Raw genomic sequence first — 19,593 nt, 5'->3', positions numbered from 1 at the left:
TGGACATTATATTACTGAAACTCAATCATAAGCAATTTTGAAACCGTGAAAAACAATAACAACGGTATAAGAAACAACCTTGTAACCATAGTGCTTAAATAAATTAAAAACTATAAAGCAAGCAGCAAAGTGGTTTAGAAGTTGCCTCTTTTGGGTACTTGCCATTTATCTCCTCTCTTGGCAGCACCTTTGAACGCTCTTGGAATGTCTGGAACTTTCTAACCTGGTGAGTTCCAGCTTCCCAGAGCAAAACCCAAGGGGTTCCCAGATGTTTCCAGGCTTCACCAAGCAGAAGCTCACTCACAAGCTCTGCTTGGGAAAGAATCAGGTCAAGGAAGGGTCTGCAGGATCCTTTTTGGATGGATCATCTGGTTCCTGTTGCTATGGGCCCAGGAACAGCAGTGATGGGACTGGGCATATCGCAGACCCAGAGACAACAAACTTTCTATGTCTGGATAGCTTTGTGTCCAGTTGGGGATATAATTTTGGAAGTGGTGAACTGTTTTTTCCAAAAGTTTCAGGGACATTCTGGGAGCCTCGGTTTGCCTCCTCTCCTCCTGTCCTATCCACCAGTATTAATTATTAATACTGGCATCCAAATTTTAGACATGTTTTTATTTTATCAGGCATAAACAATATAACAGTGAAAGCCCTGACACGTTTTTCTTTATCAGTGCACACTGATTTTTATATCGTTCCTAGCAGTAAGATTGCCATATTATCACAAAAACATATTAAACAGTTTAATGGTTGGCATTAGATGACATTTTAAAGGTTATATATACTAATTCACTTGCCACTGAAGATGCATGAAAACACGAAATGGCCCCATACTCTCTGGCACTAAGGGTTCTTGGTCTTTTTAAATGTCGCTAATTTGAAAGGCAAAAAGCTGCATCTTGTTTAAGCTTCTATTTTACTGTTATTAGTGAGATAGAGCTTATTTTCACAATTTTAATTTTTTCTATACATACTTTCTTGCCTGTTTTTTTTATTAACAGGTTGAGATCACATTATGCTTTGCATTTTCTGTGTATATAAACATGTATTTTATACTACAGTATGCATTTTCTATGGATTGTACTGCAAGTTTTCTTTAAATCTTTCACTGATATTTTCATTTTGGAAGGTGTTTGAGCTCCACCCAGCAGCACTCACCAATTACTCCTGGCTCTGTGCTCAGAAATTACTCATGGCCAGCTCTGGGGACCATATGGAATGCCGGGGATTGAACTCGGGTTGGATGCATGCAAAGCAAACGCCCTACCCACTGTGCATTCCTCAGGCCCCTGATATTTTAATTTTGTGTCTTTTTATAACACCTCTATACAAAAGGTTGGTCCATACTTGCTATAATGGCTTAATTTGAGAGAATCTGACAACTTAATTAACTACATGATAAGTAAATAATTTGAGTAAAGAGCAATCATATCATCAGATTCTAAAAAAAAAAGCTAATCTCATTGAGAAGAAACATTTGTGACTAAAAAATAATTCAGATAAAATTTCTGTTTAAATATTTTAGCAGTGGGAGAGATAGTACAATGGGTAGGGCACTTGCCTTACATACAGCAACCCCAGGTTTCATCACTGGCGCCTCATATGGTTTCTTAAATCTGCCAGGAGTGATTCCTGATCACAGAGTCAGGATAGCAAGTGCTAATGGCACCACGAAACATGATCCATCAGACAAAAAATAAATTAAATGAAAAGAAAAATTAATATTTTAGAATGACATTATTTTTATAAATAGATTCCTTAAATAATATAAAATTATCATAAATAACTAAAAATTACTACATGCTCTATTACTGCCATAAGAATCAGAAAAGGGACTGGAGAGACTGGAGAGTGGGGAAGGCACTTTCCTTTAAGCAGTTGATGCCATTGGCTCTCTGCCACCACAGTTGGTTCCTGCTGCTCTGGTTCCATCTCTCTGGTTTCTAATGAAAATGCTTTTATAGCTAGAAAATTTAGGAGGCTTAACATACAAACACACACACACAATCCTATTAGAACTATCTTAAAAAAAACTATATGAAGATGTCACTGTATAAAAGAGATACTTGGGAAAGCTCTAAAGTAGGGCTGGAGAGAGAATTCAACCAGTAGGGACTGTACAATCTTCCTGAAGTTCTATCCCTAGGACCCCATATAGTCCCCTGAGTCCCACCAAGAGTTAGTACCGAGTACAAAGCCAGAAGGAATCCCTGGTCATGGATGGCTTTGTGTAGACCACAAATCAAAAGATATAGCCCCAAATCTCTTTAATTTAATAGCTCTCCTCTACAATAAGAACAACCATTTAGAAGCAAAAATAGTGATATATTTCATTTAGGAGGTGACCAACACTATACAGTAACTGAAAATAAATTTAATGGATTTGTGACATTTGTCAATCAGCAGGATTTATGTCAGTAAATTAGATATTATATAAAATAGAAAGCCAGGTTTCAGTAAATGAAGATATGATCCATGTCTGAGTGGGAGAGTTGAAAGTCATGAACCTTTTTAAGTCAATGTGTAAATCTAATTCAATTCCAGTCAGAATTTTTTTTTTTTTGGTTTTTCGGTCACACCCGTTTGATGCTCAGGGGTTATGCTCAGGGGTTACTCCTGGCTAAGGGCTCAGAAATTGCCCCTGGCTTGGGGGGGGGGGGGCCCATAACAGACACCGGGGGATCGAATCGAAGTCCTTCCTTGGCTAGTACTCCCAGTCAGAATCTTACTGGTTGTTTAGGTAGACTGATTTTGGTTTCATATGTGGGCGAATTGATTATACATTAAATAAAAAAGGATAATCCAGATGATTTCCAAGAATGTTTTGGAAAATATTATAATACAGAGCTTATTTTCTAGAAACTTAAATGTATGCTGAAGCTACTCTAATCAAAACAATATGATCCTGGCACAGAAAGAGACAATTTGATGAACAAGGCAGAACAGAGAGTTCAGAATCCAAACCCTCAAACCATGGTTTTTTAACATATTATAAGTTATGCTTGGATAACTAGTTAACAATTAGTGAAAGAAAAAAAATAAATGTCTCTCACTGTATGTATTTGTTTAAAATGATTTCTAGATGAATGAAAGATCTAGTTGAAAATTTAAGTGCATGAAATTATATACCAAGACATCAGTTATACTTTGCTGCTTACTTAACGATGGAGTAATGAAAGCACTTCTAAGAAGACAAGTGACTTAAATCCTATACCAAATAAACAAAACAAAACAAAACAACCCTCAAATCTGTTGACAGCATTCATTGGCTAAACCACACTTTTACAAGTTTGAATGTAAAGCCAATAGATGAGAAGAACGAAGTTGTCAACATTACTCAACTTGTTAAAAATGAAGAAGGTAGGGGCCAGAGCGGTGGCATGGAGTGGTAAGGCATCTGCCTTGTCGGTCCTAGCATAGGATGGACTGCAGTTTGATCCTCCAGCATTCCATATGGTCCCCCAAGTCAGGAGTGACTTTTGAGCACATAGCCAGGAGTAACCCCTGAGCTTCACTGGGTGTGGCCCCAAAAAACCAAACAAACAAAAAAAAGGTAATAAGCTGATCTACATATTTAACTGTTAAAAATTATACACTTCTTTTCTGGTGGATTTAAACTTTAGTAATCATACAAATCACCTCAGTGCTTATTAAAATAGTTGCCAAGAACCCAGCTGCAGTGTGCGACTTAATAGCTCATGGTAGGTCAGGCTTAATGATTTGTGCTTCTAATAGGCTCAAAGAGGGAGTTCTTGCTGCTGGCTATAGCTTCACTTAGGTAATACTTCAGTATAAAACTTCTCCACATAAATAGCAGTGGTGTAAATCTGTATGTTCTATGTCCTACCCGTACATGTGCCACAAAAGTTATGTAATAAACTCTAGCTTTATGTACTGATCGTGTGAAGAGACAGTAACAATTTAGGCTTTAGGAGGTCCAAATGTATGATCAGAAAACAAGGTCAAACTCTGTAACGAGGTCAAAGCCATCAGGTTCATGGTAGGCTCTTTTAAAGCAGTATAACTAAGATATTTGGTTCTCAACACAAAACTAAATGAAATCTATAGAATGGCAAAACATTCTCATCTCCAAATATTCTCCCTCTCGTTTTTTTTGGCCAAAATAGTTGAGGAAACTAACAAAACTTGGCAGAATCAACTTGTTCAGAACTCTGAAAAGTAACTAAAAAGTTCCAGTAATCCCAGGAGCATGTACTCAAAAAAACAAATGACTGAATCTCAATGAGACCAGTGACCTTTATGATATTTCATGTGCTCTAGTCTTCTCCCCCATTCCCCATATCCACAGTTTCCTTGTAAATCAACACCTGCATTCCAACTGAAACTTGGCAGCGACTGGATAGAACAGGATGGAGCTGCAATGATTTCCAAGCTCTGTTCCCCAAGAATTGTCATTGTTTGACCTATCTCCTGGTTCCCTGGGAGCTCTCCCTTGCAATGTTATCTGTTGTTCTGTTTTAGAGCTTCCCTGGGTGCTAAGAGACTACTCCACAAAGGGCATTTGTTGTCTTTTATAAGATGTGTTAAACTTTGTAGCTGCCTGAGATGAGTAGCTATAAACAATAATCTAACCAAAAGCTTTTATATATAAAGCAAAGCTCTGAGCTTCGAAAAGCATTGATTCATGATTGAGCATCTAGAAAACCATACACATAGTTGAACTGTGCATAAAGAACAGTGTTAAGAACTACAAGAAATTATTCTATCTCACCAAATAAATATCAATCAAGTAATAAAATAGTTAAATAGGAATTCTCTCCTTGAAATCTTTAATAATAGGCTTGGACAATAACTCCAAGTTTTGGAGTATATGCATTGCATGTACAAGATCTCAAATTTAATCCCTGGCTCTGTGTGGCTCTTAAGAGCATTTTGGGGTGTCATGGGGGACCAACATCACTGTGTATGAGTAGCATTACTAGGCCAGAACTGAACATTGAACTCTCTATTCTAGTTGAATGAGTACTACTAAAAGTGCCCCTGCCACGTTCATTGAACATTGCTTAGGATCATCCCCATAAATAAAACAATAACTGATGTGAAATTTTTACTAGAAATAATAACTCATTGGTAAATATGAATAAGATGAGAGAATAAGTGATGCCAGAGACAAGCAATTGAGGTTATCTAGTCTGAAAAACAGAAAATAAAAATCATGAATAAAGATGAGCAGACAGCCTGTGTGTAGCACAATTTAATTCTCCACATAGGAGTAACGAGAATATAAGAAAGAAAGAAAGAAAAAGAAAGAAAGAAAGAAAGAAAGAAAGAAAGAAAGAAAGAAAGAAAGAAAGAAAGAAAGGAAGGAAGGAAGGAAGGAAGGAAGGAAGGAAGGACAGAAAAAGGAAGGGAAAGGGAGGAAGAAAGGAAGAAGGAAAGAGAAAGAAAGAAAGAAAGAAAGAAAGAAAGAAAGAAAGAAAGAAAGAAAGAAAGAAAGAAAGAAAGAAAGAAGGAAGGAAGGAAGGAAGGAAGGAAGGAAGGAAGAAAGAAAGAAAGAAAGAAAGAAAGAAAGAAAGAAAGAAAGAAAGAAAGAAAGAAAGAAAGAAAGAAAGAAAGAAAGAAAAGAAGGAAGGAAAAGAAAGAAGGAACAAAGAAAGAAAAAAGAAAGAAGGAAGTAAGGAAGGAAGGAAACAAAGAAGGAAAAGAGGGCCCGGAGAGATAGCACAGCGGCGTTTGCCTTGCAAGCAGCCGATCCAGGACCAAAGGTGGTTGGTTCGAATCCCGATGTCTCATATGGTCCCCCGTGCCTGCCAGGAGCTATTTCTGAGCAGACAGCCAGGAGTAACCCCTGAACATCCCAGGGTGTGGCCCAAAAACCAAAAAAAGAAAGAAAGAAGGAAAAGAAAGGATAGAAACTGTAGTTTCAGAAATCTGACTAAAATATGAATTTACATACTCAAAGAATGTGGGTGTACCTATTTGAGACCCTGAGACCCACCCATTTCTGGGAGGGGTCTTGGGAACCGGATAGTAGGTGTAACCTTACCTGCGAGACCCTCCCATTCTTGGGAGGGGTCTTGGAAATGTTAGATAAGGCTTGGACCAAGGGAATTCGGCCCTTTTGGCTTTTTCCCTTTTTGGCTCCTTGCCCTTTTTGCGCTGCTGTGCGCTCTGGCTTCTGGGTTTCTGTGTTCTGGTCTTTGACCAGCATGGAGCCCAAAGGGAAGATGGCTAACAGGAAATAAGATGCAGGGCTAGCAAAATATTGCTGTGCTTGAAAGGTTATGAATAGGCCACACACACGTGGTGGCTAGGGCTTGAATAAAGTTGTTGCTTCCTGACGCCTGACTGTGAGTGAGTGATTTCACCTGGGCCTGGAACTCGCCGACTGCATGGAGGTTGCAGAGCCACGTGGACTGGATGGCACGAAGAGAAATCCACTGCCATCCAGCCCCATTGTTAATTATTTAATGCAACAAAAGAAGCTTATTAAATTTCAGCTAGGATAAATTCAAGAGAGTCACACACACGCGCACACACACACACACACACACACACACACACACACACACACACACACACACACACATATCTGAGTCAAATATCCCAAAGTCAAAGATCAAGAAATTATCTTAAAGTAGCAGGAACTGGTATTGGTATTGGTAGTAGTATTGGTGACATTCAGTGAGATTGACAGCTAATTCCTCACCAAGAACCATGAAGCTAGAAGGCAATGGATGAGAGAAGAAGAAAAAAATTATCAATCATGAACCCAGAGCTGGCAAAACTATCTTCAGAAATAACTGTAGTTTTTCTTTGTGTTTTTTTTTTTCTTTCTGGTTTTTGGGCACACCTGGCGACACTCAGGGTTTACTCCTGGCTTTGTGCTAAAATAATCGCTCCTGGCAGGCACGGGGGACAAAGTGTGATGCAGAGATTCATATCAACATTTGCAAGTCAAATGCCCCATCCATGTGCTATCTCTCCGTCCTCGATAACTGTTGATTATTAAAGGAAAGTTTGTCTCTTGCAGATCTTTCCTACAAAATATGTTAAAAAAAAAAAAGTCGTTCTGGATGAAATAAAAAAAAAAAACCACTAGATATTAACTTGAATCCACACAAAAAAATAAAGAACATAAAAAAATAATCATAGCTAAATAAAAAAGACAGTGAATTTGTCAGTGTTCTTTCTACCTTTCTCCTCCAATCTAATTGAAATGACTATAGCATGAAGCAACAATTCCAGAGATTTAAGACAATCATACTACAAAGAAAAGGGAGCTGGTTGAGCCGCAGAAGGCCAAAGTTTCTGGGTTGAAATTAAATTGGTATTAACCTGAACTACATTGTTATAAATTAATATATAGTAATTTCTAGAGTGACCACAATTAAACAACCAAGAAGGTATGGCAAAATAATTGGAATATATTATAACAAACAGGAGCCGGAGTGGTAGTACAGCAGGTAAAGTGCTTGTCTTGCATGCAGCAGACCTGGATTTGATCCCCAGCATCTAATATGGTCTCTCATGCACCTCTGGACGTCATTCCTAAGTGCAGAGCCAGGCCTAAGCCTTAGCAGAACCAGGTGAGGTCCCCAAAACAACAGCAACACCAAAAAAATAATGACAGACTGTGACATATGTATGTAGATGTCTATATGACATATAAACAAGGCAAGAATAAATGAAGGAACCAAATTTAATGAACAAACAGAAAAGTCACAAATGCAAAAGCAAGGTGCACATTCTTCATGGTGCCTAAAATGAATGACAATTGGCACAAATACCAGCATATCAATAGGGGAGAGGAAAGATAACAAGAATAAACCCTAAAAGCAAAATGTTGTGGCCTTCATTCCAGCAGGCAGGTCAGTCCCTTCTGTCTTTCACGCACACATTTGAGCTCTTCTTACATTGTCATATTATTGTATGGTTCCCATACAAGGCAGAATCACTACAAAGACAGCAAACCTGGGTGGTCTCCTTGAGAGATGCAGGGAACACTTAGTAGCTGCAATTGCTGCTACTAAGATATGGAGTAGTGCTCTAGCTCAGGGTTACATCACTTTATATTTTATAATTTTTTTGTTGTTTTTTGTTCTTTTTGGCCACACACACTGATACTCAGGGGTTACTCCTAGTTCTGATCTCAGAAATTGCTCCTGGCTTGGGGAATCATATGGAACGCCTGGGGATCAAACCATGGTCTGTCCTAAGTCAGCCATATGCAAGGCAAAAGCCCTACTACTGTTCCATTGCTCCGACCCTTATTTTTATAAAATTTTATTATTGATTGATTGATTGATTGATTGATTTTGGGGCTACACCCGATAACACTCAGGGGTTACTCCTGGCTATACACTTAGAAATCACTCCTGGCTTGGCGGACCATATGGGACGCAGGGGCATCCTGTCCGTCCTAGGCTAGCATGAGCAAGGCAGATGCCTTAACACCTGCACGACTGCTCTGGCCACTTTTTATAAAATTTTTAAATGGATTCACTGTGAGATGCATAGTTACAAAGTTCTTCATGATTTCGTTTCAGTCATACAAGGACTAGCACCCTTCCCCAATGCAAATTTCCTGCCACCAATGTTGTCAGTTTCCCTCCAGCTCTCACAAACCCTTCCTGCCTCTACTACAGATCTATTTCTTCTTTTCTTCCTCTTCCTCCCTCTCTTCGTCTTCTTCCTCTTCCTCCCTCTCTTCGTCTTCTTCCTCTTCCTCCTCCTTTTCTTCTTCTTCTTCTTCTTCTTCTTCTTCTTCTTCTTCTTCTTCTTCTTCTTCTTCTTCTTCTTCTTCTTCTACTTCTTCTTCTTCTTCTTCTTCTTTTCTTCTTCTTCTTCTTTTCTTCTTCTTCTTCTTCTTCTTCTTCTTTTCTTCTTCTTCTTCTTCTTCTTCTTCTTCTTCTACTTCTTCTTCTTCTTCTTCTTTTCTTCTTCTTCTTCTTTTCTTCTTCTTCTTCTTCTTCTTCTTCTTTTCTCCTCCTCCTCCTCCTCCTCTTCTCTTCTCCTCCTTCTTCATTATCACAAAAGGAGGCAATATTGGAGTATGTGTGATGGGTTGATGATAGGGGACCCAGAAAAATGAGGAGTGTAAAAAATTAATTTACTGCCTCTACTCATAATAGTTGTATTCCTTTCTTCCTGATAGGAAGTACTTCTTATAGTCCTTTCTTACCTTTCTTCCTGAGTGAGGCAATATTTATAAGTTTGGTGCATTTATTTATTACATCATTATCTAAATCTATATAAGCTTCAATCTCATCAAAACCTGGCCATGGCAGGATACAATTTAGTAGAGACCCCAGCTTAGCAGAATTTTCCAATTTATTTTTATGACACATGTCATAGCAACCTCTTCAATTTTCCAACTCTTTTTTACATCTTCATTGCCTCTATTATCATTTATCGAATTTATTTATAGTCTCCTCTTTTGATTTAATCAGCTATGTCAGTAGTTGATTTTATACTTTCTAAGGAGAAATAAAATTTTGCTTATATCAATTGTATTTGTCTTTTTAGTTCATTAATTTCTATGTGCATTCCATTTAAAAATTCTTTCCAACAAATATAGACTTGATATTGTTTCAGTAATTGTGGGAAGAATTTTTGAAGCCAAAAATCCCCCATTATGGGGAGGGGATGTTTTAGAAGGGAGAAATAATTAACACCTATATGTATAACTCAGTGCCTGGTGGTGATTGGATGTCGTGGGGAAAATTAAAGTTGAGTTAGGGAATTAAACAGATGTGTGAAGGCTCTTGTTTATTTGAGATGTCTAAGGTAGTCACCTTTAAGGATATAATATTCAAGCCATGACTCAAATAAGTGATAAACAAAGGTGCAATTTCCAGCCTGGGGGGTGGTGAGAGTAGCAAGAGAAGGCTTGAGAGTGAGAGAGTCATTAACTGGGAGCCTTGGGTAGCTCAAAGCATCCGAAAGGAGGGAGAGAGGGAAAGAACTCAGAGCAGCACAAGACTTAGATTTCATGGGAATTTAAAACACAATGAGAGAATGGTTTTCATTCTGATACGAACACATTCATTTCACAATAATTTTATCCTTGAGATGGAGGGATTGAGGCAGAGAGATTTCATGTTTCAACCAGTTACAGGTATGAGATTGGAGTGAGCTGGGGATGTGAGTCCTCACACCCCAGTGTGTTAGGGAGCAAGTAGAAGGTGGAAAGTAATGAGAGGGAGCAAAAAAAGAGAGAGAGCTGTGGAAGGCAGGTACTTCGGCGCACATTTTGTCTTTAGTACTGTGGCTGGCGTCAGCTCCTTTGTCAACTGTTGAGTCTGCTCTCTGCCCTCTGCCTCCATTCTTGTTATGTTAATCTTAATTCTGTTGAGTTCTGGGATGGTTTGCCAATATTCTATTATCATTGGCTTTTTTATGTAAAGGGGCTTTCAAGTTCTGTGTCATTATATGCAGTTTCTCATTTTGGGGGGCAGGAGGGAAACTAGGAATATTGATGGTGGGAAATGTACACTAGTGAAGAGAGAGGCTGTTGGATCATTACATGAATGAAACTCAACAATTAACAGCTTTGTAGTTGTGGAATTCACGATGTTCCCCCCAAGTCTGTCAATGTGCAGACAGTTTTCTGTCAGGAAAATCTAATTTCAACTTCAGACCAAAAAAATATCTGCCTTCCTCCTTCACTCCCTCATCCTCAACACACTCTCAATTTTCTCCCTTTCTTCCTTCCTACTTCCCCTTCATGATTCGCTCCCCTCATCACTTCCTTCTTCCTTCCCTTTCTCCTTCCTCCTTTTCATCCTCCTCATTCCCTCAGTCTTCTCACTCTCACCTCTTCACTCCCTCATTTTTCTCACTCTCACCCTGCTCACTCCCTCTCTTTTTTCACATGCACTCTCTCACCATTTCACTTCTTCAGGCTTCCTTCACCTTCCTCACTCTCCTGAAGATGTTTCATAGGTCTGTAGCTGTGGGAAAGCCGGAGGAGGTTATACCCACCTTTGTGGTGGTGCCTGCCCACTCCTGGTTCTATGGGGCAGAGACCACACACATAGTTGTGGTTCCAGTCAGTTTAGAACAGTCGGAGGCCAGACCCATCCCTGACGCTTGTGTGTGGCTAAGAGACAGCGACTCACAACCTTGTGTTTGCATGCAGGTGCTTTTGCCAGGGCCATCTCTGGGCCTCTCACTTTTTTTAAGGGGAAGTTCAAAAGTCTGGAGGCTTCACTCAATGATTGTTGGTCAACCAGATGCCTGTAGCTATGCTGCTGTTGCCTATGGTATTGGGTTACCCAAACCACTCAACTACTGCTTGGGGTCTGCAGAGCTGCACTGAATGGAGCTCAGAAAACCAAGTGGTGTATGGAATCAAATCAGGGTCATCATAAAGCAAGACATGTGCACTACTTTCTGCCCTCTACCTGGACCTCATCTGGATCTTGCCCTCTCTTCGGGTCACTGCCAGTGAGCACCATGTGGAACTTTCTGGCCAGTGGGAGACTGTTGAGCACTAGGTGAATGAGGCTTCTCCTTCTGCCCTCCACTCCCCAATCCCCAAGAACAGAGCAGTCCTGCACAGCTTCCACTCTCCTCTCTACCCATTTTTCTTGTAACCTTGTCACAGTCATGTGACTCTGGTCAGTCTCAGATCCTGTGCAGGAAGCCCCCAACCACACTTCTGGGGGAGCTTCTTCTCTTTATCATTTAAGACCCTAATTCCATATCTTGCCTCCTACAAGCAAAGATGATGGAATCTGGCCACCTGCTTCTTTCTGCACTCCATGTTCCCCTTATTGCTTACTTGACTTCACCTACCATCTCCTTTGATATCCTCAGTGACATTTTCCACTCTCTGTGATGAGCCCTCCACACCTCCAGGGGATAGTAAATCCATTCAGTTCATTGTACAGGTGACTTAGAACCCAGGTTCAAATAATGCCTTTTTCAGTCACTCCATCTCTGCCTCTGTGCCCTCATTCCTAATGAGATCTTCCATTCCCACCTCCGGCATCACTACTGGCAAGGATAACTACAATGTTCAAAGCACATCCCACCCGGACACCCTCTCTGCAGTCCTGAGCTTTCCAGAGTCTCGGAGTCTCAGACCATTGCTACAAGTTTCCTGCCAGCCTGGATCACAGCAATGGTCACTGAGTCAGGCTCTGTGTCCAGACCAGGGTTGCTGAATGAAAATGCTCAAGACTTATAGGTCTTATGAGTCATAGGTCATAGGTCATAGTTTATGACTCATACATAGGTTCAAGACTCATAGGTCGCAGACTCATAGGTCAACTGTGAAGTGCTGAGATAAAGCTTATGGAGATACTTAAAAACTGACATGGTGCTGGCTCAGGCCATAGAAAAAAGGCTTATGAAGAGGAAAAATAAAGTTCCTCTATAATTGTTTTCGAAACCAGAGATTTGCAAATTGCCACGTCTCTGTCTGCACCTATTAAATTAGCAAGTGTTCAGAGCCTTAAATTGCAGTGCTTGTCAAGAAATACTAAACCAAGCTGATCTGGGCATGGCTGATCTTCTTAAGATGCAATTTACCAAAGCAGATCTTAGCTACTGACCCAGGGATTCAATACTGATTTTGTCTAATGAAATATGCAGAGCAGGAAACACTGAGCAAGGATGTCCGTGAAACATTATTTGTGATAGTAAAAATGGAAGCAAAAACAATGCTTTCAAAAGAAGGAAGGAAGAAACCAATTGTATCCATTTATCCTTTCATTAAATACCCCAATTAAAATTTATTTATTAAATACCACAATTTCTGGGCACTATTTTGAATCAGTTCAGTAGAATATTCTGCCATCATTAAAATGATCCACAGGAAGTTGCTTCCCATAATAAAAGAAATGTCTGAAATAAATGCTGGTACTGATGACCGTGATATGAATGTCAAATATTTTATATATTTGAATGACAATGTGAACAAATAAAAGTTGATTTTTGTTTTCCCCAAAGCAGTGAATTCTCAAAGCTGGACAGATAATATGAATGACCAAGGCATTTGCCCTGCACACAGCTGAAACAAAATTTCTTGAGCCCAGTTAGAAGTGATTCCTGAGAACAGTGTCAAGAGTAAGCCCTAATGGGCAGGCAATATAATGGTTAGGGTGTTGGTCAGGTTCCATCTCTGGCATCCCCTTATGCTCCTTCAAGCCTGCCAGGAGTAACCTCTGAGCACCTATGGCTGTGGCCCCCAAACAGACAACAACAAAAAAGTAAGGCCTGAACACTGCCCCAGGTCCTAAAATCCCAGAACTAAAACTAAAGAAAATGTGTATATTCTCAGTGATTTTCTTCTTCATATACTGTTGTTATTACCTTTAAAAAATAATTATTTAAAAAAAATCAATTGAAAATATAAAGCCCCAAATCCTACTGACTAGTAAGAGCCTCCTTATTAGGACACTCACCCTCCTCATCCTCACCCCTGAAGGATATTCAGGGCTGCTGTGGCCTGGACCAGGGCAGGTTCATTTCAGGCATTCAAGGCTCTTTTTTCACTTGGTCCAGGCTGACTTGCCAATGCTGTTCTCTTTTGTTTTATTTTTTTCTCTTTCCAATATGATTTAAGGCCCCGAAGAGTACACATTGCAGAATTATTTCTCCCGACTTTCATTTATTCTCTTTCTGTAAAAACAAGGAGACAGAGCAATATTTATACTTGGGATTCCCCTGGGATGTTTTCAGGAGGCTCACAGGCAGCCGATGACAGATAAACCCACATCCCAACTCCTCCCTGTAGATCTGGGTTAGCGAAGTCACTGTGATTTGCAGAGGTGGATGCCTGGAGTAAGAAAATACAGAGCATGGGTATCTGTAGACCAAAATGCCCAATGAGCTAAAGACCAAAACCTTGGTTGCACTCATATTTATATAAGGACAGCTGTCTCCCAAGATCCACACCTGGTATATTCCTTAAAAGTCTTACCTCTAAAGATACAGGCCTCGTGCTCACTTCAGCAGCACATATACCAAAATTGGAACAATACAGAGTAGATTAGCATGGACCCTGTGCAAGGATGACACAAGAATTTGTGAAGCATTTCATAATTTTAATAAAGGCCTACAGGTATAGCTAGACCCCCCCAAAAATATATATATGTGTGTGTGTGTATATATAATATATGTATGTATATGTCTCAATGTCATGGAGTGTTTGACCTACATGTTGTTCTATATACTTTATGGTTTCAGTCTGATATCTAGGTCTTTAATCCATTTGGATTTTATCTTTGTAAATGATGTTAACTGGAGATCTAAGTTCGCTTTTTTACAAATGGTTAGCCAGTTGTGCCAACGCCACTTATTGAACAGGCCTTTCTTGTTCCATTTAGGATTTCTTGCACCTTTATCAAAAATTAGGTGATGGGGAACATTCTCTGAGTACTCAAGCCTGTTCCACTGATCTGAAGGTCTGTCTTTATTCCAATACCATGCTGTTTTGATAACTATTGCTTTTTTTCCCTTTTTTTTATTTAACCAACTTTATTACATACATGATTGTATTTGGGTTTCATTCATGTAAAGAACACCACCTAATACAGTTTAAAGTTGGAGTAAGTAATACCTCCCATATACTTTTTCCCAAGTATTGCTTTAGCTATTCATGGGTGTTTATTGTTCCAAATGAATTTCAGAAGTGTTTGATCCACTTCTTTGAAAAATGTCATGGGTATCTTTAGAGGAATCGAATTAAATCTGTACAAAGCTTTGGGCAGTATTGCCATTTTAATGATATTAATCCTGTCAATCCAAGAGCAGGGTATGAATTTCCATTTCCGTGTATCTTCTCTTATTTATTGTAGTTTTATAGTTTTCTTTGTATAGGTCCTTCACATCTTTAGTCAAGTAGACTCCAAGGTATTTGAGTTTATGTGAGAATAATGTGAATGGAGTTGTTTTCTTTTTTTTTTTTTGTGGTTTTTGGGTCACACCTGGCAGTGCTCAGGGGTTATTCCTGGCTCCATGCTCAGAAATTGCTCCTGGCAGGCACGGGGGACCATATGGGACGCTGGGATTCGAACGGATGACCTCCTGCATGAAAGGCAAATGCCTTACCTCCATGCTATCTCTCCAGCCCCTTGGAGTTGTTTTCTTAATAGCCATCTCTTCTCTATTATTATTGCTGTATAAAAAAGCCATTGATTTCTGTGTGTTAATTTTATAACCTGCTATGTTGCTATATACATCTATTATTTCTAAAAGTTTTTTGATAGAATCTTTAGTGTTTTCTAAGTATAGTATCATGTCATCTGTGAACAGTAAGAGTTTGACTTCTCCCTTTCCTATCTGGATTCCCTTGATATCTTTTTCACACCATGACATTGAGACTAAAGGTATCTTTAAAGAGGAAACAGCACTCTCCAAACAAGTGAAGGCATAAATAAATAGATGGGACTATATTAAGCTGAGAAGCTTCTGCATGTAAAAGGAAATAGTGCCCAGAATACAAGAGCCACTCACTGAGTGGGAGAAACTATTCACCCAATACCCATCAGATAAGTGGTTAATATCCAAAAATAAAATCCAAAATGACAGAACTTTACAAGAAAAAAACATCTAACCCCATTAAAAAATGGGGAGAAGAAATGAACAGACACTTTGACAAAAAAGAAATACAAATGGCTAAAGGGCACATGAAAAAATGCTCCACATCACTAATCATCAGGGAGATGCAAATCAAAACAACAATGAGGTATCCTCTCACAACACAGAGACTGGCACACATCAGAAAGAATGAGAACAATCAGTGCTGGCGGGGATATGGAGAGAAAGGAACTCTTATTCACTGCTTGGCGGGAATGTCGTCTGGTCCAACCTTTGTGGAAAGTGATATGAAGATTTCTCGAAAAACTGGAAGTTGAGCTCCCATATGACCCAGCTATACCACTCCTAGGGATTTACCCTAGGAACATAAAAATACAATACAAAAATCCCTTTCTCACACCTATATTCGTTGCAGCGTTGTTTACAATAGCCAGACTCTGGAAACAGCCTAGATGCCCCTCAATAGATGAATGGTTAAAGAAATTATGATACATATACACAATGGAATATTGTGCAGCCATCAGAAGAGATGAAGTCATGAAATTTTTTTATACATGGATGTATATGGAACCTATTATGCTGAGTGAAATAGTCAGAGGGAGAGAGATAAACACAGAATGGTCTCACTCATCTATGGGGTTTTGAGAAAAATGAATAACATTTGTGTAATGATTCTCAGAGACTGGAGGGTCCACCTCCTGACATGAAGCTCACCACAGAGATCATTTAGTGCAGTCACAGAAATAATTACACTGAGAACTATCATAACAAAATGTGACTGAATGAGGGAAGTAGAAAGCCTGCCTAGAGTACAGGCCAATGTGGGGTGGGGAGGAAGGACACTTGGGATATGGGTCATGGGAATGTTGCACTGGTGAAGGATATATTAAAAAATAAAAAAATAAATATGTATATGCATATATATGCCTCATCTAGGAAGGCCTGTGATATTTTGAACCTTCTAGAAGTATGCAATTTCTAATCAGTTTGTTCACTCTGAATTAGTTCCCAATGATTGGATCAGTATTTATAATTCTTTGCTACAAGAAATCAAACACAATCTTTTGGTATTGTTGTTGTTGTTGTTGTTGACAATTTGTTTAAAGCACCTTCTGCCCCCTAACAAAATCTGGGATGATTTACTTTTTGTTATATAGGTGTACCCTTGAGACACATTTACAATGAACTTCTTCTAAAAGATGATATCAGGGGGCTGGAGTGGTGGCACAAGCTGTAGTGAGTTTGCCTTGCACTTGCTGACCTAGGACGGAAGGTGAGTCCATTTCTCGGTGTCCCATATGGTCCCCCAAGCCAGGAGCTATTTCTGAGCGCATAGCCAGGAGTAATACTTGTGCATCACTGGGTGTGTCCCCACAAAATAACCCCCCCCAAAAGATGATATCAAAGAACTGATTTTTTTCTTCTATGTAAACAAGGGACACACACATTCTTGTGTGCAGTAGCTTGTAAAGCTACAGTTGGCACTTTGGACAGGAGTAGCTCATTCTTGAATGGCAGTTGTATATTTATATAACATATATAACACAATGACAGTTGTATATTTAACTCAGAAAGTACCTAAGTGCACAATATGTCTCACTCACCTGAAAACAAGCTGGTTGTGATGGAGTCAGTTATGATTCAACTGTGACTTTGTTTATAGTGTAGCTTGTCATCTATGTGTCCACAATCACATAGAGACCATGAAGGTGTGAGGACAATCTCCAGATTGTGTTTTTTATGAGGAATTTGCTTCTGTGATTACATTTATAGATATGTACATGTAATGATATCTATGTGTGTAGATATAGATGTAAGACTTTCCATCTTGGCCATATTTGGTAAACATGAAGTGGACATTAAGTATACTGACAATATATCTCTAGAAATATTAATTTTCCAGAACTTTTATTTATTTATTTATTTATTTAAAGTTTTTTGTTGTTGTTGTTTTGTGGGTCATTTAGTGGTGCTCAAGTTTTATGCCTGGAGCAGCACTTGAAAATCACTCTGGCAGTGCTCAGGGGACCATATGGATGCTAGGTATTGAACCTAGTCAGCTGCATGCAAGACAAGCATTCTACCCACTATACTATCTCTCTGGCCCCTTCCAGAACTTTTAAATCAACCAGTATTATACATGTATATATATATATATATATATGATATATGACATATCAATCGACAGTACTATACCTATTGAGCAGCTACTCCCCTCACTTCTTTCCCTCAGTACCTGGTGCTCTATTCCTACCAGGGAATCACATATCAAATCCATCCTGTCTTCTTTCACTTATGAGATGTTTTCTGATGTGGAATAAGCCCAGTAGAGTACATGTTTCACACATGTAAGGCCCTGTTTGGATCCTCAGTACCACAAAATTTGTAATAATTTTGTAATTTTTATAATAATTTTGTAATAACAATAGAAAGCATTTAAGATTCATTCATGTGACAAGCATTAGAAATTCATTTTTTTGTGTGCTTGAAAGATAATTCTATTGTGTGGATGGAGCATATTTTTTGTTTTTGGTTTTTGAGCCACACTTGGCAGTGCTCAAGGGTTACTCCTGGCTCCGTGCTCACAGGCTCGAGGGACCATATGGGATGCCAGGGATCGAACCTGAGTCTCTCCTGGGTTGGTTGCAAGCAAGGCAAATGCCCTACCACTGTGCTATCTCTCTGGATCCAGGAGCATATTTTGTTCATAATTTTTTTTACCATCACACTGTGATTTACTAAGTTGTTGATTTATGTCTATAGTTGCTTTAGCTATCAAATATTCCAACATCAATCTCAGTATCAATGTGACCTTCCCTCCACCATTGACCCCAGTCCCACCATCCCAACCTGACCCCTCAAAAATATAAACACATTTTGAATAAATAAATATGAATATTGTTTATTACAACACAGAGGCAAGTTGAATGGTCAAAATTAGAAAAATAAGGGCCAGAGAGATAGCATAGCGGTAGGGCATTTGCCTTGCAAGCAGCCTGTCCAGAACAAATGATGGTTCAAATCCTGGCATCCCATATGATCTCCCATGCCTGCCAGGAACAATTTCTGAACCCAGAGCCAGGAGTAACCCTGAGCGCCACTAGATGTGACCCCAAAACAAAAACAAAAAATAAACTTAGAAAAATAAGAGTCAGTTTAGAATAACCATTATATCTCTAACTCAGGGTTCTCAAACTCAATTTACCTGGGGGCAGCAGGAGGCAAAGTCGGTGTGAGGCAGGGCCGCATAAGGGATTTCGCTTACCGAATATTCTCAATAAAAAATCGTATTAGTAAGAAAAAAATCACATTAAACATTTGCATACCCCAAACAGAACTGCTTGGGGTATGCGAATGTTTAATGTGATTTTTTTCTTACTAATGTGATTTTTATTGTGATTATTCGGTAAGCGAATAATCTCGAATACTGCGATATTTGAAGGCGGGCTGCGAGTTTGAGACCCCTGCTCTAAGTGGTGTTGCTAAAGTCACTGTAAAGATTTACTAGGCTGTTGTTGGTGCTGGTGGAACCTTCTGTGCTATTATTTAGGCCAATTGGGTTTGGTGGTCTTCTATACAACTTTCCCATCAGATTTGCTGTGTTCTGACTGGGCTGACCGTACTATAAAAATTGGAGGTGTCATGCAGCCACTATCGATCTGGAATAATTTGATAAGCTTCAACTGTGGAGCTGGGCTATTTCTGTGTCAGAGTGGTTAGGTGTGGTCTGCTGTGCCTTCAGGCAGAAAAGGGAGTCTGCTTGCCCCCCATTCTGAGAAGACCCCAAAGTTGTCAGCTTGGTCCAGTCTACCAGGGAAGATTTAGTGACCTTCATGTTCTTTTAGATAGATCATATTTTCTTTATCTACTCATTGTCTGATTGACCTTGGGGCTTTGGAGTTATGGAAAATAATATTTCAATGACTGTTGTATGTTGGGTATGTGTTAAAATATCTGTTTCTGAGTCTTCTAGGTCTGTAAAATCACCCTGCGTGCTGTATCTTCAACCCCAGATGAAGGAGTCTGAATCAGGATCACACATGAAATAATCCATACCAGTCTGAGGGTGAAACATGGATA

The 19,593-nt window shown here is 39.3% G+C and overlaps 1 protein-coding gene and 1 non-coding gene across 2 annotated transcripts in view; one reads left to right on the top strand and one right to left on the bottom strand.

The window, feature by feature from the left end:
* TAS2R1 (taste 2 receptor member 1) overlaps positions 1-19,593 on the bottom strand; it is a 42,936-nt gene that overhangs the window by 12,603 nt on the left and 10,740 nt on the right. The window lies entirely within an intron of this gene.
* On the top strand, positions 13,914-14,020 carry LOC126002132 (U6 spliceosomal RNA). Its single transcript, XR_007492907.1, has one exon. It is a non-coding gene; the product is annotated as a U6 spliceosomal RNA (small nuclear RNA).

Source organism: Suncus etruscus, chromosome 2 (genome assembly GCF_024139225.1).
Source record: "Suncus etruscus isolate mSunEtr1 chromosome 2, mSunEtr1.pri.cur, whole genome shotgun sequence".
Classification (NCBI taxonomy): domain Eukaryota; kingdom Metazoa; phylum Chordata; class Mammalia; order Eulipotyphla; family Soricidae; genus Suncus; species Suncus etruscus.
Note: the sequence above shows the minus strand (reverse complement) of the source record. Positions and strands in the feature narration are given on the sequence as shown.